Source organism: Doryrhamphus excisus, unplaced genomic scaffold (assembly GCF_037039965.1).
Source record: "Doryrhamphus excisus strain RoL-2023G ecotype Guam unplaced genomic scaffold, RoL_Dexc_Guam_v1.1 HiC_scaffold_24, whole genome shotgun sequence".
In the NCBI taxonomy this organism is placed as follows: domain Eukaryota; kingdom Metazoa; phylum Chordata; class Actinopteri; order Syngnathiformes; family Syngnathidae; genus Doryrhamphus; species Doryrhamphus excisus.
The window spans coordinates 8,150,300-8,174,974 of NW_027621862.1; the positions used below are offsets into that span (position 1 = coordinate 8,150,300).

At 49.2% G+C, this 24,675-nt stretch overlaps 18 non-coding genes across 18 annotated transcripts; all 18 read right to left on the minus strand.

The window, feature by feature from the left end:
- Nucleotides 1-666: 666 nt before the first annotated feature.
- Nucleotides 667-738, minus strand: trnae-cuc (transfer RNA glutamic acid (anticodon CUC)). Its single transcript has one exon. It is a non-coding gene; the product is annotated as a tRNA-Glu (tRNA).
- A 382-nt stretch (nt 739-1,120) lies between these two features.
- Nucleotides 1,121-1,194, minus strand: trnat-ugu (transfer RNA threonine (anticodon UGU)). The gene has a single exon. It is a non-coding gene; the product is annotated as a tRNA-Thr (tRNA).
- A 4,508-nt stretch (nt 1,195-5,702) lies between these two features.
- Nucleotides 5,703-5,774, minus strand: trnae-cuc (transfer RNA glutamic acid (anticodon CUC)). The gene has a single exon. It is a non-coding gene; the product is annotated as a tRNA-Glu (tRNA).
- Nucleotides 5,775-6,075: 301 nt separating this feature from the next.
- On the minus strand, nt 6,076-6,149 carry trnat-ugu (transfer RNA threonine (anticodon UGU)). Its single transcript has one exon. It is a non-coding gene; the product is annotated as a tRNA-Thr (tRNA).
- A 1,030-nt stretch (nt 6,150-7,179) lies between these two features.
- Nucleotides 7,180-7,251, minus strand: trnae-cuc (transfer RNA glutamic acid (anticodon CUC)). The gene has a single exon. It is a non-coding gene; the product is annotated as a tRNA-Glu (tRNA).
- Nucleotides 7,252-7,634: 383 nt separating this feature from the next.
- Nucleotides 7,635-7,708, minus strand: trnap-cgg (transfer RNA proline (anticodon CGG)). Its single transcript has one exon. It is a non-coding gene; the product is annotated as a tRNA-Pro (tRNA).
- Nucleotides 7,709-8,752: 1,044 nt separating this feature from the next.
- trnae-cuc (transfer RNA glutamic acid (anticodon CUC)) lies at nt 8,753-8,824 on the minus strand. The gene has a single exon. It is a non-coding gene; the product is annotated as a tRNA-Glu (tRNA).
- A 382-nt stretch (nt 8,825-9,206) lies between these two features.
- Nucleotides 9,207-9,280, minus strand: trnat-ugu (transfer RNA threonine (anticodon UGU)). The gene has a single exon. It is a non-coding gene; the product is annotated as a tRNA-Thr (tRNA).
- Nucleotides 9,281-13,788: 4,508 nt separating this feature from the next.
- Nucleotides 13,789-13,860, minus strand: trnae-cuc (transfer RNA glutamic acid (anticodon CUC)). Its single transcript has one exon. It is a non-coding gene; the product is annotated as a tRNA-Glu (tRNA).
- Nucleotides 13,861-14,161: 301 nt separating this feature from the next.
- Nucleotides 14,162-14,235, minus strand: trnat-cgu (transfer RNA threonine (anticodon CGU)). The gene has a single exon. It is a non-coding gene; the product is annotated as a tRNA-Thr (tRNA).
- A 1,041-nt stretch (nt 14,236-15,276) lies between these two features.
- On the minus strand, nt 15,277-15,348 carry trnae-cuc (transfer RNA glutamic acid (anticodon CUC)). Its single transcript has one exon. It is a non-coding gene; the product is annotated as a tRNA-Glu (tRNA).
- A 383-nt stretch (nt 15,349-15,731) lies between these two features.
- Nucleotides 15,732-15,805, minus strand: trnat-ugu (transfer RNA threonine (anticodon UGU)). Its single transcript has one exon. It is a non-coding gene; the product is annotated as a tRNA-Thr (tRNA).
- A 1,044-nt stretch (nt 15,806-16,849) lies between these two features.
- trnae-cuc (transfer RNA glutamic acid (anticodon CUC)) lies at nt 16,850-16,921 on the minus strand. The gene has a single exon. It is a non-coding gene; the product is annotated as a tRNA-Glu (tRNA).
- Nucleotides 16,922-17,303: 382 nt separating this feature from the next.
- Nucleotides 17,304-17,377, minus strand: trnat-ugu (transfer RNA threonine (anticodon UGU)). The gene has a single exon. It is a non-coding gene; the product is annotated as a tRNA-Thr (tRNA).
- A 4,508-nt stretch (nt 17,378-21,885) lies between these two features.
- Nucleotides 21,886-21,957, minus strand: trnae-cuc (transfer RNA glutamic acid (anticodon CUC)). Its single transcript has one exon. It is a non-coding gene; the product is annotated as a tRNA-Glu (tRNA).
- A 301-nt stretch (nt 21,958-22,258) lies between these two features.
- Nucleotides 22,259-22,332, minus strand: trnat-cgu (transfer RNA threonine (anticodon CGU)). Its single transcript has one exon. It is a non-coding gene; the product is annotated as a tRNA-Thr (tRNA).
- A 1,041-nt stretch (nt 22,333-23,373) lies between these two features.
- Nucleotides 23,374-23,445, minus strand: trnae-cuc (transfer RNA glutamic acid (anticodon CUC)). Its single transcript has one exon. It is a non-coding gene; the product is annotated as a tRNA-Glu (tRNA).
- Nucleotides 23,446-23,828: 383 nt separating this feature from the next.
- On the minus strand, nt 23,829-23,902 carry trnat-ugu (transfer RNA threonine (anticodon UGU)). Its single transcript has one exon. It is a non-coding gene; the product is annotated as a tRNA-Thr (tRNA).
- Nucleotides 23,903-24,675: the final 773 nt, after the last annotated feature.

The window sequence follows — 24,675 nt, forward strand, 5'->3', positions numbered from 1 at the left end:
ACCCAGTTTCCAACTAGGGACCTTTTGCATGTAAGGCAAACGTGCTAACCACTACACTATGAAGGGTGAGCCTTTTAAGGGGACTGGTGAAGCAGTTGCCAAACAATGAAACAAGACGATGAGTCCAAAGTGGGGGCATATTGGCAATTGTCCAAACTGACAAATATTTCTCCTTTGTAGGGGAAATTGTTCCACAAATGATGGGCTTTTCTTCAACAAAACATGAAATCACAATCACCGCTTGAAAGGTTTGGCTTGTAACCTGCGATTGGCGCATCCAGGCACCTCCAGGACCTGGGGGTTGCTGGGGGTCTCTGATCAGGGTCACAGGAACATTTCTTCTTCAGCACATTCAAACACTCTTTCTATTGTCTAAGCAAATGGATATGAGGGTGATAACTGATGCTATATTCATTCTATTCTAACAAGGATCTATCCCTGAGCATCCGACAAATGCTCTGTCTCACCCTAAACCCAGTCCTGACAGCATTCTCAGTCGCGGACCTTGTCTTATTGTGTAGTCCATTGTGTGTCCATGTTTTTCGTTTATATTTCTGTTGTCAGTCGCCTCAGGATGACAACGGTTTGAGCTTCAAGATGACCCCAACCATTCGACCGTGGCCCAAGACAAATCCTATCTCCAGTCAAAACCTACCCAAATGTCAATTCCCTGACCGGGAATCGAACCCGGGCCGCGGCGGTGAGAGGGCCGAATCCTAGCCACTAGACCACCAGGGACTGCTTTATGTCTGCACTCAGAAAGGCAGAGACAGTGTCACTTTGACGTACTCCAGCAAAGGAACCAAATTTGTCCTGTGACTGGACCTTCTCTGCCAACATTGTAGCAGCAGGGGAATTACCTCAGATAGCAGAGCGCTTCCCTTAAATGTTAGACCCGAACCTCTTTTGTTTTGCTAATGTGGTCTGTTTTCTTGGCCCCGCAAATGTCCAAATTCACAATCTGTTTGCCTTTGTCGAGGACATTGTAGTACATATGACATTTATGCTACATATGACATCAGAAATGATGGATATTTCTTCCACAGAACAAGACGTCTGATTCAAAACATTTAATGAAATGTTGGAGAGAAAAAAATGGAGTCGCCGAAACACATATGCAAGGCACTGCTGGAATTTGAACCCAGGACCTCCTGTTTACAAGACAGGAACTTTGACCAACTAAGCCACAGCGCCGGTGAAGCAGTGTCTTCAGTGTTAGGCGAACCACTGCATGACGGAAACCACACCAGTGGCCAGGCTATCAACAGGACTTGTGAAATCCTGCCGGTGTAAGCGGACCGAATCGACGATTATTCTCCTCCTTGGTCTTCGCTGTGCCAAGGATGAGGATGTTGTTTGCATGCAACGACACCACAGCGGCCACCTCCTTCCTATAAGCCCCTTCCTGCAGGCCAGTGATGCACCCGATCAGTCGTCCGGGAAATATGGATTGTGTGTCCAAACTGGGGACAGATGCCCGTGTACACACCTTCAGGGATCAAGCACATATCCTTGTTCCCATTTGTCACCTTGATTTTTTTGTAAAAGAAGGAATTGAACGGCCTTGCTTCCACCCAGTTTCCAACCAGGGACCTTTTGCATGTAAGGCAAACGTGCTAACCACTACACTATGAAGGGTGAGCCTTTTAAGGGGACTGGTGAAGCAGTTGCCAAACAATGAAACAAGACGATGTGTCCAAAGTGGGGGTATATTGGCAATTGTCCAAACTGACAAATATTTCTCCTACCGGGGCCTCACCCTGGAGCCAGGCCCGGGGTAGGGGCTCGCAGGTGAGCGCCTGGTGATTGGGCCTTCACCCCCAGCCACATGGGATCTCCCCCTCGTAGACCCACCACCTACGGGGGCAAGCATAAGGGTCCGGTGCATTATGTGTTGGGTGGCGGTCAAGGGCGGGTGCATGGGTGACCTGGTCTTCGGTGGGCAAAAACTGGTTTTTGGGACATGAAATGTCACTTCTCTGGTGGGAAAGGAACCTGAACTTGTGCAAGAGGTTGAGATATTCCGACTAGACATAGTCGGACTCACCTCGACCCACAGTTTGGGTTCCGGAACCAAACTCCTCGAGAAGGACTGGACCTTGTTCCACTCTGGAGTTGCTGCAGGGGAGAGGCAGCGAGCTGGTGTAGGCTTATCAAGACCCCCGGCTTGGTGCCTCTGTGTTGGAGTCAGCCCCGGTGAACGAGAGGGTAATTTCTCTACGCCTTCGGGCTGGGGAAAAGGTCCTAACTGTCATTTGTGCGTACGCGCCAAACGGCAGTTCGGAGTACCCGGTCTTTTTGGAGTCCTGGTGACTCCGTCGTTCTACTGGGAGACTTCAACGCCCATCTGGGCAATGACAGTGTGACCTGGAGGGCCGTGATTGGGAGGAACGGCCTCCCTGATCTGAACCCGGGCGTTGTGATGTTATTGGACTTCTGTGCGAACCACAGTTTGTCCATAACTAACACCATGTTCGAACATAGGGATGTCCATAAGTGCACTTGGCACCAGGACACCCTAGGCTGCAGGTCTATGATCGACATTGTAGTCGTGTCATCAGACCTGCATCCGCATGTTCTGGGCAGGCGGGTGAAGAGAGGGGCTGAGCTGTCAACTGATCACCACCCGGTGATGAGTTGGGTTAGATGGCGGGGGAGGATGCTGGACAGACCTGGTAGACCCAAACGAGTAGTGAAGGTGTGCTGGGAACGTCTGGCAGAGTCTCCCATTCGTCGAGTCTTCAACTCTCACCTCTGGCAGAGCTTCGCCTGTATCCCGGGGGAGGACCGGGATATTGAGTCCGAATGGGCCATATTCCGTGCCTCCATTGCTGAGGCGGCTGACCGGAGCTGCGGCCGCAAGGCGGTCGGTGCCAGTCGTGGCGGCAGGTCCCGAACCCGATGGTGGACACCAGAGGTCAGGGCCGCCGTCAAGCTGAAGAAGGAGTCCTATATGCGTTAATTTAACGTATATAGAGTGTCAAAGTGGCAGGTTGAGGCAGAGGTGGGGTGTGAACAGTGTCAAGGGGGATTCCGGGCCTTGTTGATGAGGCTGACAGCAGACGGGAAGAAACTGTTCTTGTGGCGTGAGGTTTTGGTCCTGATGGACCGCAGCCTCCTCTCAAAGAGACTGTGACCGGGGTGAGAGGGATCGGCCACAATCCCCTCTGCACGCCTCAGGGTCCTGGAGGTGTCCAGATCCCGGAGGGACGAGAGATTGCAGTCAATCACCTTCTCTGCAGACCGAATGACACGCTGCAGCCTGCCCTTGTCCTTAGCAGTGACAGCAGCGTACCAGATGGTGATGGATGAGGTGAGGATGGACTCAATGATGGATGTGTAGAAGTGCACCATCATTGTCTTTGGCAGGCTGAATTTCTTCAGCTGCCGTAGGAACGTAGGAAGTACATCCTCTGCTGTGCCTTCTTGATGATGGAGCTGATGTTCGGCTCCCACTGGAGGTCCTGGGAGATGATGGTACCCAGGAAGCGGAAGGACTCCACAATGTCAATTGTAGAGTCACAGAGAGTGATGGGGACAGGAGAGGCTGAGTTCTTCCTGTTGTCCACAACCATCTACACTGTTTTTAGGGCGTTGAGCTCCAGCTTGTTCAGGTTGCACCAAGTCGCCAGATGGTCAAACTCCCACCTGTAGGCAAACTTGTCACCGTCAGAGATGAGTCCGATGAGGGTGGTGTCGTCCGCAAACTTCAGGAGCTTGACAGACTGGTGACTGGAGGTGCAACTGTTTGTGTACAGGGAGAAAGCAGAGGAGAAAGAACGCAGCCCTGGGGGGATCCGGTGCTGACGGTTTTTGTATCTGAGATGTGTTTCCCGAGCTTCACGCGTTTCCTGTCAGACAGGAAGTCTGTAATCCACCTGCAGGTGGAGTCAGGCACGCTAAGCTGGGAGAGCTTCTCCTGGAGCAGAGTTGGGAGGATGGTGTTGAAGGCAGAGCTGAAGTCCACAAACAGGATACTAGCATAGGTTCCTGCGGAGTCCAGGTGCTGGAGGACCAACACACCGAAGCAGCCGTCCGCGGCGCCATCTTGGAAACATGTGGTGGCATGGGAATAGATGACTACACGGTAATCAGGTGGTTAGGTGTCAGTGGTTCCAGACACATGGGTTGTTTACATTGTCCACAGTAAGAGGGCGATTATTCACAACAGACATGGCTTCATAAAGAAAGGTTCTCAAGGAACTGTCATTCAACCTGCCAGCACTGTTTGCTAGGACTGAAATGAGCATGCTTCTGATGGTTCTGATCTGGCGCTCCCAAACACCTCCCATATGGCTTGCATTTATGACAAAGTTGCATTGCTTGTCTGCCAGGTATTCTGTTACTCTTTCTGTGTTTATTTCCTTTAGTGACTTTTCCATTTCATTTTTAGTTCAAACTAAGTATGTTCCCTGATCTGATGTGCCAAACAGCACCTCTGATGGCAATGAAGCATCTTAGGGCATTGATGAATGAGTCAGTGGTCATATCCTCCAGCATCTCTATGTGAACACTTCCAGAACATAGACAATTGAATAGTAGACCGTACTGTTTTTTTTCTTTACACCCTTGTTTTGTGTGAAATGGGCCAAAACAATCCATGCCACCATAGGTAATTGTTGGAGAAGGCTCAATGCGGTCTTGAGGTAAGTCAGCCATCTTTTGTTCCTCCGTGGCTCCTCGAGCTTTCCGACATGGAATGCACTGTCGAATATGTTGAGCCACTGCTTTGCTCCCTCCCACGATCCAGTAGTCATTTGCTCTGAGTTAATTCAAGAACCAATATAGTTCTGAGACTGGACCTTCTCTGCCAATTCAGGAAAAGCAAGGGAATTAGCTCAAATGGTATAGCGCTTGCTCTGCATGTGAGAGGTAGCGGGATCGATTGCCTAAATTCTACAAGGAATCCTTTGTTTTATTGGCTAATTGTAGGCCATTCGCCATAGCGCACCCCGAGGTTACAGAGGTCAAATGTAAGCTTATATTCAGCAGCACAGTGGCGAAAGGTAAATTTATGTGCATTACCGTTTCCACAGGTTCCCAATTTGTACAACCCGGCATTAATACCTCTTAGTGTAATTCTACCTTACTGGTGGATGCCTTCTTATGGACGATCCTCAGGGCTGACCTCTGGTGGTGGTGCGGTGGATCCGATGTGAGTGATAGGTTACCGACCGAGAACATGACTGGTGTTTGTGCCCCGATTTCTTTCCTTCCTCCAATAACAGTATTGTCAATTGATGCTTGTCTTCAACAAAACATGAAATCACAATCACCGCTTGAAAGGTTTGGCTTGTAACCTGCGATTGGCGCATCCAGGCACCTCCAGGACCTGGGGGTTGCTGGGGGTCTCTGATCAGGGTCACAGGAACATTTCTTCTTCAGCACATTCAAACACTCTTTCTATTGTCTGAGCAAATGGCTATAAGGGTGATAACTGATGCTATATTCATTCTATTCTAACAAGGATCTATCCCTGAGCATCCGACAAATGCTCTGTCTCACCCTAAACCCAGTCCTGACAGCATTCTCAGTCGAGGACCTTGTCTTATTGTGTAGTCCATTGTGTGTCCATGTTTCGTTTATATTTCTGTTGTCAGTCGCCTCAGGATGACAATGGTTTGAGCTTCAAGATGACCCCAACCATTCGACCGTGGCCCAAGACAAATCCTATCTCCAGTCAAAACCTACCCAAATGTCAATTCCCTGACCGGGAATCGAACCCGGGCCGCGGCGGTGAGAGCGCCGAATCCTAGCCACTAGACCACCAGGGACTGCTTTATGTCTGCACTCAGAAAGGCAGAGACAGTGTCACTTTGACGTACTCCAGCAAAGGAACCAAATTCGACCCGAACCTCTTTTGTTTTGCTAATGTGGTCTGTTTTCTTAGCCCCGCAAATGTCCATATTCACAATCTGTTTGCCTTTGTCGAGGGCATTGTAGTACATATGACATTTATGCTACATATGACATCAGAAATGATGGATATTTCTTCCACAGAACAAGACGTCTGATTCAAAACATTTACTTGAAATGTTGGAGAGAAAAAAATGGAGTCGCCGAAACACATATGCAAGGCACTGCTGGGATTTGAACCCAGGACCTCCTGTTTACAAGACAGGAACTTTGACCAACTAAGCCACAGCGCCGGTGAAGGAGTGTCTTCAGTGTTAGGCGAACCACTGCATGACGGAAACCACACCAGTGGCCAGGCTATCAACAGGACTTGTGAAATCCTGCCGGTGTAAGCGGACCGAATCGACGATTATTCTCCTCCTTGGTCTTCGCTGTGCCAAGGATGAGGATGTTGTTTGCATGCAACGACACCACAGCGACCACCTCCTTCCTATAAGCCCCTTCCTGCAGGCCAGCGATACACCCGATCAGTCATCCGGGAAATATGGATTGTGTGTCCAAACTGGGGACAGATGCCCGTGTACACACCTTCAGGGATCAAGCACATATCCTTGTTCCCATTTGTCACCTTGATTTTTTTGTAAAAGAAGGAATTGAACGGCCTTGCTTCCACCCAGTTTCCAACTAGGGACCTTTTGCATGTAAGGCAAACGTGCTAACCACTACACTATGAAGTGTGAGCCTTTTAGGGGACTGGTGAAGCAGTTGCCAAACAATGAAACAAGACGATGAGTCCAAAGTGGGGGCATATTGGCAATTGTCCCAACTGACAAATATTTCTCCTTTGTAGGGGAAATTGTTCCACAAATGATGGGCTTTTCTTCAACAAAACATGAGATCACAATCACCGCTTGAAAGGTTTGGCTTGTAACCTGCGATTGGCGCATCCAGGCACCTCCAGGACCTGGGGGTTGGTGGGGGTCTCTGATCAGGGTCACAGGAACATTTCTTCTTCAGCACATTCAAACACTCTTTCTATTGTCTAAGCAAATGGATATAAGGGTGATAACTGATGCTATATTCATTCTATTCTAACAAGGATCTATCCCTGAGCATCCGACAAATGCTCTGTCTCACCCTAAACCCAGTCCTGACAGCATTCTCAGTCGAGGACCTTGTCTTATTGTGTAGTCCATGTTTCGTTTATATTTCTGTTGTCAGTCGCCTCAGGATTACAACGGTTTGAGCTTCAAGATGACCCCAACCATTCGACCGTGGCCCAAGACAAATCCTATCTCCAGTCAAAACCTACCCAAATGTCAATTCCCTGACCGGGAATCGAACCCGGGCCGCGGCGGTGAGAGCGCCGAATCCTAGCCACTAGACCACCAGGGACTGCTTTATGTCTGCACTCAGAAAGGCAGAGACAGTGTCACTTTGACGTACTCCAGCAAAGGAACCAAATTCGTCCTGTGACTGGACCTTCTCTGCCAACATTGTAGCAGCAGGGGAATTACCTCAGATAGCAGAGCGCTTCCCTTAAATGTTAGACCCGAACCTCTTTTGTTTTGCTAATGTGGTCTGTTTTCTTAGCCCCGCAAATGTCCAAATTCACAATCTGTTTGCCTTTGTCGAGGGCATTGTAGTACATATGACATTTATGCTACATATGACATCAGAAATGATGGATATTTCTTCCACAGAACAAGACGTCTGATTCAAAACATTTACTTGAAATGTTTAAGAGAAAAAAATGGAGTCGCCGAAACACATATGCAAGGCACTGCTGGGATTTGAACCCAGGACCTCCTGTTTCCGAGACAGGAACTTTGACCAACTAATCCACAGCGCCGGTGAAGGAGTGTCTTCAGTGTTAGGCGAACCACTGCATGACGGAAACCACACCAGTGGCCAGGCTATCAACAGGACTTGTGAAATCCTGCCGGTGTAAGCGGACCGAATCGACGATTATTCTCCTCCTTGGTCTTCGCTGTGCCAAGGATGAGGATGTTGTTTGCATGCAACGACACCACAGCGGCCACCTCCTTCCTATAAGCCCCTTCCTGCAGGCCAGCGATGCACCCGATCAGTCATCCGGGAAATATGGATTGTGTGTCCAAACTGGGGACAGATGCCCGTGTACACACCTTCAGGGATCAAGCACATATCCTTGTTCCCATTTGTCACCTTGATTTTTTTGTAAAAGAAGGAATTGAACGGCCTTGCTTCCACCCAGTTTCCAACTAGGGACCTTTTGCATGTAAGGCAAACGTGCTAACCACTACACTATGAAGGGTGAGCCTTTTAAGGGGACTGGTGAAGCAGTTGCCAAACAATGAAACAAGACGATGTGTCCAAAGTGGGGGCATATTGGCAATTGTCCAAACTGACAAATATTTCTCCTTTGTAGGGGAAATTGTTCCAAAAATGATGGGCTTTTCTTCAACAAAACATGAAATCACAATCACCGCTTGAAAGGTTTGGCTTGTAACCTGCGATTGGCGCATCCAGGCACCTCCAGGACCTGGGGGTTGCTGGAGGTCTCTGATCAGGGTCACAGGAACATTTCTTCTTCAGCACATTCAAACACTCTTTCTATTGTCTAAGCAAATGGATATAAGGGTGATAACTGATGCTATATTCATTCTATTCTAACAAGGATCTATCCCTGAGCATCCGACAAATGCTCTGTCTCACCCTAAACCCAGTCCTGACAGCATTCTCAGTCGCGGACCTTGTCTTATTGTGTAGTCCATTGTGTGTCCATGTTTTTCGTTTATATTTCTGTTGTCAGTCGCCTCAGGATGACAACGGTTTGAGCTTCAAGATGACCCCAACCATTCGACCGTGGCCCAAGACAAATCCTATCTCCAGTCAAAACCTACCCAAATGTCAATTCCCTGACCGGGAATCGAACCCGGGCCGCGGCGGTGAGAGGGCCGAATCCTAGCCACTAGACCACCAGGGACTGCTTTATGTCTGCACTCAGAAAGGCAGAGACAGTGTCACTTTGACGTACTCCAGCAAAGGAACCAAATTTGTCCTGTGACTGGACCTTCTCTGCCAACATTGTAGCAGCAGGGGAATTACCTCAGATAGCAGAGCGCTTCCCTTAAATGTTAGACCCGAACCTCTTTTGTTTTGCTAATGTGGTCTGTTTTCTTGGCCCCGCAAATGTCCAAATTCACAATCTGTTTGCCTTTGTCGAGGACATTGTAGTACATATGACATTTATGCTACATATGACATCAGAAATGATGGATATTTCTTCCACAGAACAAGACGTCTGATTCAAAACATTTAATGAAATGTTGGAGAGAAAAAAATGGAGTCGCCGAAACACATATGCAAGGCACTGCTGGGATTTGAACCCAGGACCTCCTGTTTACAAGACAGGAACTTTGACCAACTAAGCCACAGCGCCGGTGAAGCAGTGTCTTCAGTGTTAGGCGAACCACTGCATGACGGAAACCACACCAGTGGCCAGGCTATCAACAGGACTTGTGAAATCCTGCCGGTGTAAGCGGACCGAATCGACGATTATTCTCCTCCTTGGTCTTCGCTGTGCCAAGGATGAGGATGTTGTTTGCATGCAACGACACCACAGCGGCCACCTCCTTCCTATAAGCCCCTTCCTGCAGGCCAGTGATGCACCCGATCAGTCGTCCGGGAAATATGGATTGTGTGTCCAAACTGGGGACAGATGCCCGTGTACACACCTTCAGGGATCAAGCACATATCCTTGTTCCCATTTGTCACCTTGATTTTTTTGTAAAAGAAGGAATTGAACGGCCTTGCTTCCACCCAGTTTCCAACCAGGGACCTTTTGCATGTAAGGCAAACGTGCTAACCACTACACTATGAAGGGTGAGCCTTTTAAGGGGACTGGTGAAGCAGTTGCCAAACAATGAAACAAGACGATGTGTCCAAAGTGGGGGTATATTGGCAATTGTCCAAACTGACAAATATTTCTCCTACCGGGGCCTCACCCTGGAGCCAGGCCCGGGGTAGGGGCTCGCAGGTGAGCGCCTGGTGATTGGGCCTTCACCCCCAGCCACATGGGATCTCCCCCTCGTAGACCCACCACCTACGGGGGCAAGCATAAGGGTCCGGTGCATTATGTGTTGGGTGGCGGTCAAGGGCGGGTGCATGGGTGACCTGGTCTTCGGTGGGCAAAAACTGGTTTTTGGGACATGAAATGTCACTTCTCTGGTGGGAAAGGAACCTGAACTTGTGCAAGAGGTTGAGATATTCCGACTAGACATAGTCGGACTCACCTCGACCCACAGTTTGGGTTCCGGAACCAAACTCCTCGAGAAGGACTGGACCTTGTTCCACTCTGGAGTTGCTGCAGGGGAGAGGCAGCGAGCTGGTGTAGGCTTATCAAGACCCCCGGCTTGGTGCCTCTGTGTTGGAGTCAGCCCCGGTGAACGAGAGGGTAATTTCTCTACGCCTTCGGGCTGGGGAAAAGGTCCTAACTGTCATTTGTGCGTACGCGCCAAACGGCAGTTCGGAGTACCCGGTCTTTTTGGAGTCCTGGTGACTCCGTCGTTCTACTGGGAGACTTCAACGCCCATCTGGGCAATGACAGTGTGACCTGGAGGGCCGTGATTGGGAGGAACGGCCTCCCTGATCTGAACCCGGGCGTTGTGATGTTATTGGACTTCTGTGCGAACCACAGTTTGTCCATAACTAACACCATGTTCGAACATAGGGATGTCCATAAGTGCACTTGGCACCAGGACACCCTAGGCTGCAGGTCTATGATCGACATTGTAGTCGTGTCATCAGACCTGCATCCGCATGTTCTGGGCAGGCGGGTGAAGAGAGGGGCTGAGCTGTAAACTGATCACCACCCGGTGATGAGTTGGGTTAGATGGCGGGGGAGGATGCTGGACAGACCTGGTAGACCCAAACGAGTAGTGAAGGTGTGCTGGGAACGTCTGGCAGAGTCTCCCATTCGTCGAGTCTTCAACTCTCACCTCTGGCAGAGCTTCGCCTGTATCCCGGGGGAGGACCGGGATATTGAGTCCGAATGGGCCATATTCCGTGCCTCCATTGCTGAGGCGGCTGACCGGAGCTGCGGCCGCAAGGCGGTCGGTGCCAGTCGTGGCGGCAGGTCCAGAACCCGATGGTGGACACCAGAGGTCAGGGCCGCCGTCAAGCTGAAGAAGGAGTCCTATATGCGTTAATTTAACGTATATAGAGTGTCAAAGTGGCAGGGTGAGGCAGAGGTGGGGTGTGAACAGTGTCAAGGGGGATTCCGGGCCTTGTTGATGAGGCTGACAGCAGACGGGAAGAAACTGTTCTTGTGGCGTGAGGTTTTGGTCCTGATGGACCGCAGCCTCCTCTCAAAGAGACTGTGACCGGGGTGAGAGGGATCGGCCACAATCCCCTCTGCACGCCTCAGGGTCCTGGAGGTGTCCAGATCCCGGAGGGACGAGAGATTGCAGTCAATCACCTTCTCTGCAGACCGAATGACACGCTGCAGCCTGCCCTTGTCCTTAGCAGTGACAGCAGCGTACCAGATGGTGATGGATGAGGTGAGGATGGACTCAATGATGGATGTGTAGAAGTGCACCATCATTGTCTTTGGCAGGCTGAATTTCTTCAGCTGCCGTAGGAACGTAGGAAGTACATCCTCTGCTGTGCCTTCTTGATGATGGAGCTGATGTTCGGCTCCCACTGGAGGTCCTGGGAGATGATGGTACCCAGGAAGCGGAAGGACTCCACAATGTCAATTGTAGAGTCACAGAGGGTGATGGGGACAGGAGAGGCTGAGTTCTTCCTGTTGTCCACAACCATCTACACTGTTTTTAGGGCGTTGAGCTCCAGCTTGTTCAGGTTGCACCAAGTCGCCAGATGGTCAAACTCCCACCTGTAGGCAAACTTGTCACCGTCAGAGATGAGTCCGATGAGGGTGGTGTCGTCCGCAAACTTCAGGAGCTTGACAGACTGGTGACTGGAGGTGCAACTGTTTGTGTACAGGGAGAAAGCAGAGGAGAAAGAACGCAGCCCTGGGGGGATCCGGTGCTGACGGTTTTTGTATCTGAGATGTGTTTCCCGAGCTTCACGCGTTTCCTGTCAGACAGGAAGTCTGTAATCCACCTGCAGGTGGAGTCAGGCACGCTAAGCTGGGAGAGCTTCTCCTGGAGCAGAGTTGGGAGGATGGTGTTGAAGGCAGAGCTGAAGTCCACAAACAGGATACTAGCATAGGTTCCTGCGGAGTCCAGGTGCTGGAGGACCAACACACCGAAGCAGCCGTCCGCGGCGCCATCTTGGAAACATGTGGTGGCATGGGAATAGATGACTACACGGTAATCAGGTGGTTAGGTGTCAGTGGTTCCAGACACATGGGTTGTTTACATTGTCCACAGTAAGAGGGCGATTATTCACAACAGACATGGCTTCATAAAGAAAGGTTCTCAAGGAACTGTCATTCAACCTGCCAGCACTGTTTGCTAGGACTGAAATGAGCATGCTTCTGATGGTTCTGATCTGGCGCTCCCAAACACCTCCCATATGGCTTGCATTTATGACAAAGTTGCATTGCTTGTCTGCCAGGTATTCTGTTACTCTTTCTGTGTTTATTTCCTTTAGTGACTTTTCCATTTCATTTTTAGTTCAAACTAAGTATGTTCCCTGATCTGATGTGCCAAACAGCACCTCTGATGGCAATGAAGCATCTTAGGGCATTGATGAATGAGTCAGTGGTCATATCCTCCAGCATCTCTATGTGAACACTTCCAGAACATAGACAATTGAATAGTAGACCGTACTGTTTTTTTTCTTTACACCCTTGTTTTGTGTGAAATGGGCCAAAACAATCCATGCCACCATAGGTAATTGTTGGAGAAGGCTCAATGCGGTCTTGAGGTAAGTCAGCCATCTTTTGTTCCTCCGTGGCTCCTCGAGCTTTCCGACATGGAATGCACTGTCGAATATGTTGAGCCACTGCTTTGCTCCCTCCCACGATCCAGTAGTCATTTGCTCTGAGTTAATTCAAGAACCAATATAGTTCTGAGACTGGACCTTCTCTGCCAATTCAGGAAAAGCAGGGGAATTAGCTCAAATGGTATAGCGCTTGCTCTGCATGTGAGAGGTAGCGGGATCGATTGCCTAAATTCTACAAGGAATCCTTTGTTTTATTGGCTAATTGTAGGCCATTCGCCATAGCGCACCCCGAGGTTACAGAGGTCAAATGTAAGCTTATATTCAGCAGCACAGTGGCGAAAGGTAAATTTATGTGCATTACCGTTTCCACAGGTTCCCAATTTGTACAACCCGGCATTAATACCTCTTAGTGTAATTCTACCTTACTGGTGGATGCCTTCTTATGGACGATCCTCAGGGCTGACCTCTGGTGGTGGTGCGGTGGATCCGATGTGAGTGATAGGTTACCGACCGAGAACATGACTGGTGTTTGTGCCCCGATTTCTTTCCTTCCTCCAATAACAGTATTGTCAATTGATGCTTGTCTTCAACAAAACATGAAATCACAATCACCGCTTGAAAGGTTTGGCTTGTAACCTGCGATTGGCGCATCCAGGCACCTCCAGGACCTGGGGGTTGCTGGGGGTCTCTGATCAGGGTCACAGGAACATTTCTTCTTCAGCACATTCAAACACTCTTTCTATTGTCTGAGCAAATGGCTATAAGGGTGATAACTGATGCTATATTCATTCTATTCTAACAAGGATCTATCCCTGAGCATCCGACAAATGCTCTGTCTCACCCTAAACCCAGTCCTGACAGCATTCTCAGTCGAGGACCTTGTCTTATTGTGTAGTCCATTGTGTGTCCATGTTTCGTTTATATTTCTGTTGTCAGTCGCCTCAGGATGACAACGGTTTGAGCTTCAAGATGACCCCAACCATTCGACCGTGGCCCAAGACAAATCCTATCTCCAGTCAAAACCTACCCAAATGTCAATTCCCTGACCGGGAATCGAACCCGGGCCGCGGCGGTGAGAGCGCCGAATCCTAGCCACTAGACCACCAGGGACTGCTTTATGTCTGCACTCAGAAAGGCAGAGACAGTGTCACTTTGACGTACTCCAGCAAAGGAACCAAATTCGACCCGAACCTCTTTTGTTTTGCTAATGTGGTCTGTTTTCTTAGCCCCGCAAATGTCCATATTCACAATCTGTTTGCCTTTGTCGAGGGCATTGTAGTACATATGACATTTATGCTACATATGACATCAGAAATGATGGATATTTCTTCCACAGAACAAGACGTCTGATTCAAAACATTTACTTGAAATGTTGGAGAGAAAAAAATGGAGTCGCCGAAACACATATGCAAGGCACTGCTGGGATTTGAACCCAGGACCTCCTGTTTACGAGACAGGAACTTTGACCAACTAAGCCACAGCGCCGGTGAAGGAGTGTCTTCAGTGTTAGGCGAACCACTGCATGACGGAAACCACACCAGTGGCCAGGCTATCAACAGGACTTGTGAAATCCTGCCGGTGTAAGCGGACCGAATCGACGATTATTCTCCTCCTTGGTCTTCGCTGTGCCAAGGATGAGGATGTTGTTTGCATGCAACGACACCACAGCGACCACCTCCTTCCTATAAGCCCCTTCCTGCAGGCCAGCGATACACCCGATCAGTCATCCGGGAAATATGGATTGTGTGTCCAAACTGGGGACAGATGCCCGTGTACACACCTTCAGGGATCAAGCACATATCCTTGTTCCCATTTGTCACCTTGATTTTTTTGTAAAAGAAGGAATTGAACGGCCTTGCTTCCACCCAGTTTCCAACTAGGGACCTTTTGCATGTAAGGCAAACGTGCTAACCACTACACTATGAAGGGTGAGCCTTTTAGGGGACTGGTGAAGCAGTTGCCAAACAATGAAACAAGACGATGAGTCCAAAGTGGGGGCATATTGGCAATTGTCCCAACTGACAAATATTTCTCCTTTGTAGGGGAAATTGTTCCACAAATGATGGGCTTTTCTTCAACAAAACATGAGATCACAATCACCGCTTGAAAGGTTTGGCTTGTAACCTGCGATTGGCGCATCCAGGCACCTCCAGGACCTGGGGGTTGGTGGGGGTCTCTGATCAGGGTCACAGGAACATTTCTTCTTCAGCACATTCAAACACTCTTTCTATTGTCTAAGCAAATGGATATAAGGGTGATAACTGATGCTATATTCATTCTATTCTAACAAGGATCTATCCCTGAGCATCCGACAAATGCTCTGTCTCACCCTAAACCCAGTCCTGACAGCATTCTCAGTTGAGGACCTTGTCTTATTGTGTAGTCCAGTGTGTGTCCATGTTTTGTTTATATTTCTGTTGTTAGTCGCCTCAGGATGACAACGGTTTGAGCTTCAAGATGAACCCAACCATTCGACCGTGGCCCAAGACAAATCCTATCTCCAGTCAAAACCTACCCAAATGTCAATTCCCTGACCGGGAATCGAACCCGGGCCGCGGCGGTGAGAGCGCCGAATCCTAGCCACTAGACCACCAGGGACTGCTTTATGTCTGCACTCAGAAAGGCAAAGACAGTGTCACTTTGACGTACTCCAGCAAAGGAACCAAATTCGTCCTGTGACTGGACCTTCTCTGCCAACATTGTAGCAGCAGGGGAATTACCTCAGATAGCAGAGCGCTTCCCTTAAATGTTAGACCCGAACCTCTTTTGTTTTGCTAATGTGGTCTGTTTTCTTAGCCCCGCAAATGTCCATATTCACAATCTGTTTGCCTTTGTCGAGGGCATTGTAGTACATATGACATTTATGCTACATATGACATCAGAAATGATGGATATTTCTTCCACAGAACAAGACGTCTGATTCAAAACATTTACTTGAAATGTTGGAGAGAAAAAAATGGAGTCGCCGAAACACATATGCAAGGCACTGCTGGGATTTGAACCCAGGACCTCCTGTTTACAAGACAGGAACTTTGACCAACTAAGCCACAGCGCCGGTGAAGGAGTGTCTTCAGTGTTAGGCGAACCACTGCATGACGGAAACCACACCAGTGGCCAGGCTATCAACAGGACTTGTGAAATCCTGCCGGTGTAAGCGGACCGAATCGACGATTATTCTCCTTCTTGGTCTTCGCTGTGCCAAGGATGAGGATGTTGTTTGCATGCAACGACACCACAGCGGCCACCTCCTTCCTATAAGCCCCTTCCTGCAGGCCAGCGATACACCCGATCAGTCATCCGGGAAATATGGATTGTGTGTCCAAACTGGGGACAGATGCCCGTGTACACACCTTCAGGGATCAAGCACATATCCTTGTTCCCATTTGTCACCTTGATTTTTTTGTAAAAGAAGGAATTGAACGGCCTTGCTTCCACCCAGTTTCCAACTAGGGACCTTTTGCATGTAAGGCAAACGTGCTAACCACTACACTATGAAGGGTGAGCCTTTTAAGGGGACTGGTGAAGCAGTTGCCAAACAATGAAACAAGACGATGAGTCCAAAGTGGGGGCATATTGGCAATTGTCCAAACTGACAAATATTTCTCCTTTGTAGGGGAAATTGTTCCACAAATGATGGGCTTTTCTTCAACAAAACATGAAATCACAATCACCGCTTGAAAGGTTTGGCTTGTAACCTGCGATTGGCGCATCCAGGCACCTCCAGGACCTGGGGGTTGCTGGGGGTCTCTGATCAGGGTCACAGGAACATTTCTTCTTCAGCACATTCAAACACTCTTTCTATTGTCTAAGCAAATGGATATGAGGGTGATAACTGATGCTATATTCATTCTATTCTAACAAGGATCTATCCCTGAGCATCCGACAAATGCTCTGTCTCACCCTAAACCCAGTCCTGACAGCATTCTCAGTCGCGGACCTTGTCTTATTGTGTAGTCCATTGTGTGTCCATGTTTTTCGTTTATATTTCTGTTGTCAGTCGCCTCAGGATGACAACGGTTTGAGCTTCAAGATGACCCCAACCATTCGACCGTGGCCCAAGACAAATCCTATCTCCAGTCAAAACCTACCCAAATGTCAATTCCCTGACCGGGAATCGAACCCGGGCCGCGGCGGTGAGAGGGCCGAATCCTAGCCACTAGACCACCAGGGACTGCTTTATGTCTGCACTCAGAAAGGCAGAGACAGTGTCACTTTGACGTACTCCAGCAAAGGAACCAAATTTGTCCTGTGACTGGACCTTCTCTGCCAACATTGTAGCAGCAGGGGAATTACCTCAGATAGCAGAGCGCTTCCCTTAAATGTTAGACCCGAACCTCTTTTGTTTTGCTAATGTGGTCTGTTTTCTTGGCCCCGCAAATGTCCAAATTCACAATCTGTTTGCCTTTGTCGAGGACATTGTAGTACATATGACATTTATGCTACATATGACATCAGAAATGATGGATATTTCTTCCACAGAACAAGACGTCTGATTCAAAACATTTAATGAAATGTTGGAGAGAAAAAAATGGAGTCGCCGAAACACATATGCAAGGCACTGCTGGGATTTGAACCCAGGACCTCCTGTTTACAAGACAGGAACTTTGACCAACTAAGCCACAGCGCCGGTGAAGCAGTGTCTTCAGTGTTAGGCGAACCACTGCATGACGGAAACCACACCAGTGGCCAGGCTATCAACAGGACTTGTGAAATCCTGCCGGTGTAAGCGGACCGAATCGACGATTATTCTCCTCCTTGGTCTTCGCTGTGCCAAGGATGAGGATGTTGTTTGCATGCAACGACACCACAGCGGCCACCTCCTTCCTATAAGCCCCTTCCTGCAGGCCAGTGATGCACCCGATCAGTCGTCCGGGAAATATGGATTGTGTGTCCAAACTGGGGACAGATGCCCGTGTACACACCTTCAGGGATCAAGCACATATCCTTGTTCCCATTTGTCACCTTGATTTTTTTGTAAAAGAAGGAATTGAACGGCCTTGCTTCCACCCAGTTTCCAACCAGGGACCTTTTGCATGTAAGGCAAACGTGCTAACCACTACACTATGAAGGGTGAGCCTTTTAAGGGGACTGGTGAAGCAGTTGCCAAACAATGAAACAAGACGATGTGTCCAAAGTGGGGGTATATTGGCAATTGTCCAAACTGACAAATATTTCTCCTACCGGGGCCTCACCCTGGAGCCAGGCCCGGGGTAGGGGCTCGCAGGTGAGCGCCTGGTGATTGGGCCTTCACCCCCAGCCACATGGGATCTCCCCCTCGTAGACCCACCACCTACGGGGGCAAGCATAAGGGTCCGGTGCATTATGTGTTGGGTGGCGGTCAAGGGCGGGTGCATGGGTGACCTGGTCTTCGGTGGGCAAAAACTGGTTTTTGGGACATGAAATGTCACTTCTCTGGTGGGAAAGGAACCTGAACTTGTGCAAGAGGTTGAGATATTCCGACTAGACATAGTCGGACTCACCTCGACCCACAGTTTGGGTTCCGGAACCAAACTCCTCGAGAAGGACTGGACCTTGTTCCACTCTGGAGTTGCTGCAGGGGAGAGGCAGCGAGCTGGTGTAGGCTTATCAAGACCCCCGGCTTGGTGCCTCTGTGTTGGAGTCAGCCCCGGTGAACGAGAGGGTAATTTCTCTACGCCTTCGGGCTGGGGAAAAGGTCCTAACTGTCATTTGTGCGTACGCGCCAAACGGCAGTTCGGAGTACCCGGTCTTTTTGGAGTCCTGGTGACTCCGTCGTTCTACTGGGAGACTTCAACGCCCATCTGGGCAATGACAGTGTGACCTGGAGGGCCGTGATTGGGAGGAACGGCCTCCCTGATCTGAACCCGGGCGTTGTGATGTTATTGGACTTCTGTGCGAACCACAGTTTGTCCATAACTAACACCATGTTCGAACATAGGGATGTCCATAAGTGCACTTGGCACCAGGACACCCTAGGCTGCAGGTCTATGATCGACATTGTAGTCGTGTCATCAGACCTGCATCCGCATGTTCTGGGCAGGCGGGTGAAGAGAGGGGCTGAGCTGTCAACTGATCACCACCCGGTGATGAGTTGGGTTAGATGGCGGGGGAGGATGCTGGACAGACCTGGTAGACCCAAACGAGTAGTGAAGGTGTGCTGGGAACGTCTGGCAGAGTCTCCCATTCGTCGAGTCTTCAACTCTCACCTCTGGCAGAGCTTCGCCTGTATCCCGGGGGAGGACCGGGATATTGAGTCCGAATGGGCCATATTCCGTGCCTCCATTGCTGAGGCGGCTGACCGGAGCTGCGGCCGCAAGGCGGTCGGTGCCAGTCGTGGCGGCAGGTCCCGAACCCGATGGTGGACACCAGAGGTCAGGGCCGCCGTCAAGCTGAAGAAGGAGTCCTATATGCGTTAATTTAACGTATATAGAGTGTCAAAGTGGCAGGGTGAGGCAGAGGTGGGGTGTGAACAGTGTCAAGGGGGATTCCGGGCCTTGTTGATGAGGCTGACAGCAGACGGGAAGAAACTGTTCTTGTGGCGTGAGGTTTTGGTCCTGATGGACCGCAGCCTCCTCTCAAAGAGACTGTGACCGGGGTGAGAGGGATCGGCCACAATCCCCTCTGCACGCCTCAGGGTCCTGGAGGTGTCCAGATCCCGGAGGGACGAGAGATTGCAGTCAATCACCTTCTCTGCAGACCGAATGACACGCTGCAGCCTGCCCTTGTCCTTAGCAGTGACAGCAGCGTACCAGATGGTGATGGATGAGGTGAGGATGGACTCAATGATGGATGTGTAGAAGTGCACCATCATTGTCTTTGGCAGGCTGAATTTCTTCAGCTGCCGTAGGAACGTAGGAAGTACATCCTCTGCTGTGCCTTCTTGATGATGGAGCTGATGTTCGGCTCCCACTGGAGGTCCTGGGAGATGATGGTACCCAGGAAGCGGAAGGACTCCACAATGTCAATTGTAGAGTCACAGAGGGTGATGGGGACAGGAGAGGCTGAGTTCTTCCTGTTGTCCACAACCATCTACACTGTTTTTAGGGCGTTGAGCTCCAGCTTGTTCAGGTTGCACCAAGTCGCCAGATGGTCAAACTCCCACCTGTAGGCAAACTTGTCACCGTCAGAGATGAGTCCGATGAGGGTGGTGTCGTCCGCAAACTTCAGGAGCTTGACAGACTGGTGACTGGAGGTGCAACTGTTTGTGTACAGGGAGAAAGCAGAGGAGAAAGAACGCAGCCCTGGGGGGATCCGGTGCTGACGGTTTTTGTATCTGAGATGTGTTTCCCGAGCTTCACGCGTTTCCTGTCAGACAGGAAGTCTGTAATCCACCTGCAGGTGGAGTCAGGCACGCTAAGCTGGGAGAGCTTCTCCTGGAGCAGAGTTGGGAGGATGGTGTTGAAGGCAGAGCTGAAGTCCACAAACAGGATACTAGCATAGGTTCCTGCGGAGTCCAGGTGCTGGAGGACCAACACACCGAAGCAGCCGTCCGCGGCGCCATCTTGGAAACATGTGGTGGCATGGGAATAGATGACTACACGGTAATCAGGTGGTTAGGTGTCAGTGGTTCCAGACACATAGGTTGTTTACATTGTCCACAGTAAGAGGGCGATTATTCACAACAGACATGGCTTCATAAAGAAAGGTTCTCAAGGAACTGTCATTCAACCTGCCAGCACTGTTTGCTAGGACTGAAATGAGCATGCTTCTGATGGTTCTGATCTGGCGCTCCCAAACACCTCCCATATGGCTTGCATTTATGACAAAGTTGCATTGCTTGTCTGCCAGGTATTCTGTTACTCTTTCTGTGTTTATTTCCTTTAGTGACTTTTCCATTTCATTTTTAGTTCAAACTAAGTATGTTCCCTGATCTGATGTGCCAAACAGCACCTCTGATGGCAATGAAGCATCTTAGGGCATTGATGAATGAGTCAGTGGTCATATCCTCCAGCATCTCTATGTGAACACTTCCAGAACATAGACAATTGAATAGTAGACCGTACTGTTTTTTTTCTTTACACCCTTGTTTTGTGTGAAATGGGCCAAAACAATCCATGCCACCATAGGTAATTGTTGGAGAAGGCTCAATGCGGTCTTGAGGTAAGTCAGCCATCTTTTGTTCCTCCGTGGCTCCTCGAGCTTTCCGACATGGAATGCACTGTCGAATATGTTGAGCCACTGCTTTGCTCCCTCCCACGATCCAGTAGTCATTTGCTCTGAGTTAATTCAAGAACCAATATAGTTCTGAGACTGGACCTTCTCTGCCAATTCAGGAAAAGCAAGGGAATTAGCTCAAATGGTATAGCGCTTGCTCTGCATGTGAGAGGTAGCGGGATCGATTGCCTAAATTCTACAAGGAATCCTTTGTTTTATTGGCTAATTGTAGGCCATTCGCCATAGCGCACCCCGAGGTTACAGAGGTCAAATGTAAGCTTATATTCAGCAGCACAGTGGCGAAAGGTAAATTTATGTGCATTACCGTTTCCACAGGTTCCCAATTTGTACAACCCGGCATTAATACCTCTTAGTGTAATTCTACCTTACTGGTGGATGCCTTCTTATGGACGATCCTCAGGGCTGACCTCTGGTGGTGGTGCGGTGGATCCGATGTGAGTGATAGGTTACCGACCGAGAACATGACTGGTGTTTGTGCCCCGATTTCTTTCCTTCCTCCAATAACAGTATTGTCAATTGATGCTTGTCTTCAACAAAACATGAAATCACAATCACCGCTTGAAAGGTTTGGCTTGTAACCTGCGATTGGCGCATCCAGGCACCTCCAGGACCTGGGGGTTGCTGGGGGTCTCTGATCAGGGTCACAGGAACATTTCTTCTTCAGCACATTCAAACACTCTTTCTATTGTCTGAGCAAATGGCTATAAGGGTGATAACTGATGCTATATTCATTCTATTCTAACAAGGATCTATCCCTGAGCATCCGACAAATGCTCTGTCTCACCCTAAACCCAGTCCTGACAGCATTCTCAGTCGAGGACCTTGTCTTATTGTGTAGTCCATTGTGTGTCCATGTTTCGTTTATATTTCTGTTGTCAGTCGCCTCAGGATGACAACGGTTTGAGCTTCAAGATGACCCCAACCATTCGACCGTGGCCCAAGACAAATCCTATCTCCAGTCAAAACCTACCCAAATGTCAATTCCCTGACCGGGAATCGAACCCGGGCCGCGGCGGTGAGAGCGCCGAATCCTAGCCACTAGACCACCAGGGACTGCTTTATGTCTGCACTCAGAAAGGCAGAGACAGTGTCACTTTGACGTACTCCAGCAAAGGAACCAAATTCGACCCGAACCTCTTTTGTTTTGCTAATGTGGTCTGTTTTCTTAGCCCCGCAAATGTCCATATTCACAATCTGTTTGCCTTTGTCGAGGGCATTGTAGTACATATGACATTTATGCTACATATGACATCAGAAATGATGGATATTTCTTCCACAGAACAAGACGTCTGATTCAAAACATTTACTTGAAATGTTGGAGAGAAAAAAATGGAGTCGCCGAAACACATATGCAAGGCACTGCTGGGATTTGAACCCAGGACCTCCTGTTTACGAGACAGGAACTTTGACCAACTAAGCCACAGCGCCGGTGAAGGAGTGTCTTCAGTGTTAGGCGAACCACTGCATGACGGAAACCACACCAGTGGCCAGGCTATCAACAGGACTTGTGAAATCCTGCCGGTGTAAGCGGACCGAATCGACGATTATTCTCCTCCTTGGTCTTCGCTGTGCCAAGGATGAGGATGTTGTTTGCATGCAACGACACCACAACGACCACCTCCTTCCTATAAGCCCCTTCCTGCAGGCCAGCGATACACGCGATCAGTCATCCGGGAAATATGGATTGTGTGTCCAAACTGGGGACAGATGCCCGTGTACACACCTTCAGGGATCAAGCACATATCCTTGTTCCCATTTGTCACCTTGATTTTTTTGTAAAAGAAGGAATTGAACGGCCTTGCTTCCACCCAGTTTCCAACTAGGGACCTTTTGCATGTAAGGCAAACGTGCTAACCACTACACTATGAAGTGTGAGCCTTTTAGGGGACTGGTGAAGCAGTTGCCAAACAATGAAACAAGACGATGAGTCCAAAGTGGGGGCATATTGGCAATTGTCCCAACTGACAAATATTTCTCCTTTGTAGGGGAAATTGTTCCACAAATGATGGGCTTTTCTTCAACAAAACATGAAATCACAATCACCGCTTGAAAGGTTTGGCTTGTAACCTGCGATTGGCGCATCCAGGCACCTCCAGGACCTGGGGGTTGCTGGGGGTCTCTGATCAGGGTCACAGGAACATTTCTTCTTCAGCACATTCAAACACTCTTTCTATTGTCTAAGCAAATGGATATGAGGGTGATAACTGATGCTATATTGATTCTATTCTAACAAGGATCTATCCCTGAGCATCCGACAAATGCTCTGTCTCACCCTAAACCCAGTCCTGACAGCATTCTCAGTTGAGGACCTTGTCTTATTGTGTAGTCCAGTGTGTGTCCATGTTTTGTTTATATTTCTGTTGTTAGTCGCCTCAAGATGACAACGGTTTGAGCTTCAAGATGAACCCAACCATTCGACCGTGGCCCAAGACAAATCCTATCTCCAGTCAAAACCTACCCAAATGTCAATTCCCTGACCGGGAATCGAACCCGGGCCGCGGCGGTGAGAGCGCCGAATCCTAGCCACTAGACCACCAGGGACTGCTTTATGTCTGCACTCAGAAAGGCAAAGACAGTGTCACTTTGACGTACTCCAGCAAAGGAACCAAATTCGTCCTGTGACTGGACCTTCTCTGCCAACATTGTAGCAGCAGGGGAATTACCTCAGATAGCAGAGCGCTTCCCTTAAATGTTAGACCCGAACCTCTTTTGTTTTGCTAATGTGGTCTGTTTTCTTAGCCCCGCAAATGTCCATATTCACAATCTGTTTGCCTTTGTCGAGGGCATTGTAGTACATATGACATTTATGCTACATATGACATCAGAAATGATGGATATTTCTTCCACAGAACAAGACGTCTGATTCAAAACATTTACTTGAAATGTTGGAGAGAAAAAAATGGAGTCGCCGAAACACATATGCAAGGCACTGCTGGGATTTGAACCCAGGACCTCCTGTTTACAAGACAGGAACTTTGACCAACTAAGCCACAGCGCCGGTGAAGGAGTGTCTTCAGTGTTAGGCGAACCACTGCATGACGGAAACCACACCAGTGGCCAGGCTATCAACAGGACTTGTGAAATCCTGCCGGTGTAAGCGGACCGAATCGACGATTATTCTCCTTCTTGGTCTTCGCTGTGCCAAGGATGAGGATGTTGTTTGCATGCAACGACACCACAGCGGCCACCTCCTTCCTATAAGCCCCTTCCTGCAGGCCAGCGATACACCCGATCAGTCATCCGGGAAATATGGATTGTGTGTCCAAACTGGGGACAGATGCCCGTGTACACACCTTCAGGGATCAAGCACATATCCTTGTTCCCATTTGTCACCTTGATTTTTTTGTAAAAGAAGGAATTGAACGGCCGTGCTTCCACCCAGTTTCCAACTAGGGACCTTTTGCATGTAAGGCAAACGTGCTAACCACTACACTATGAAGGGTGAGCCTTTTAAGGGGACTGGTGAAGCAGTTGCCAAACAATGAAACAAGACGATAAGTCCAAAGTGGGGGCATATTGGCAATTGTCCAAACTGACAAATATTTCTCCTTTGTAGGGGAAATTGTTCCACAAATGATGGGCTTTTCTTCAACAAAACATGAAATCACAATCACCGCTTGAAAGGTTTGGCTTGTAACCTGCGATTGGCGCATCCAGGCACCTCCAGGACCTGGGGGTTGCTGGGGGTCTCTGATCAGGGTCACAGGAACATTTCTTCTTCAGCACATTCAAACACTCTTTCTATTGTCTAAGCAAATGGATATGAGGGTG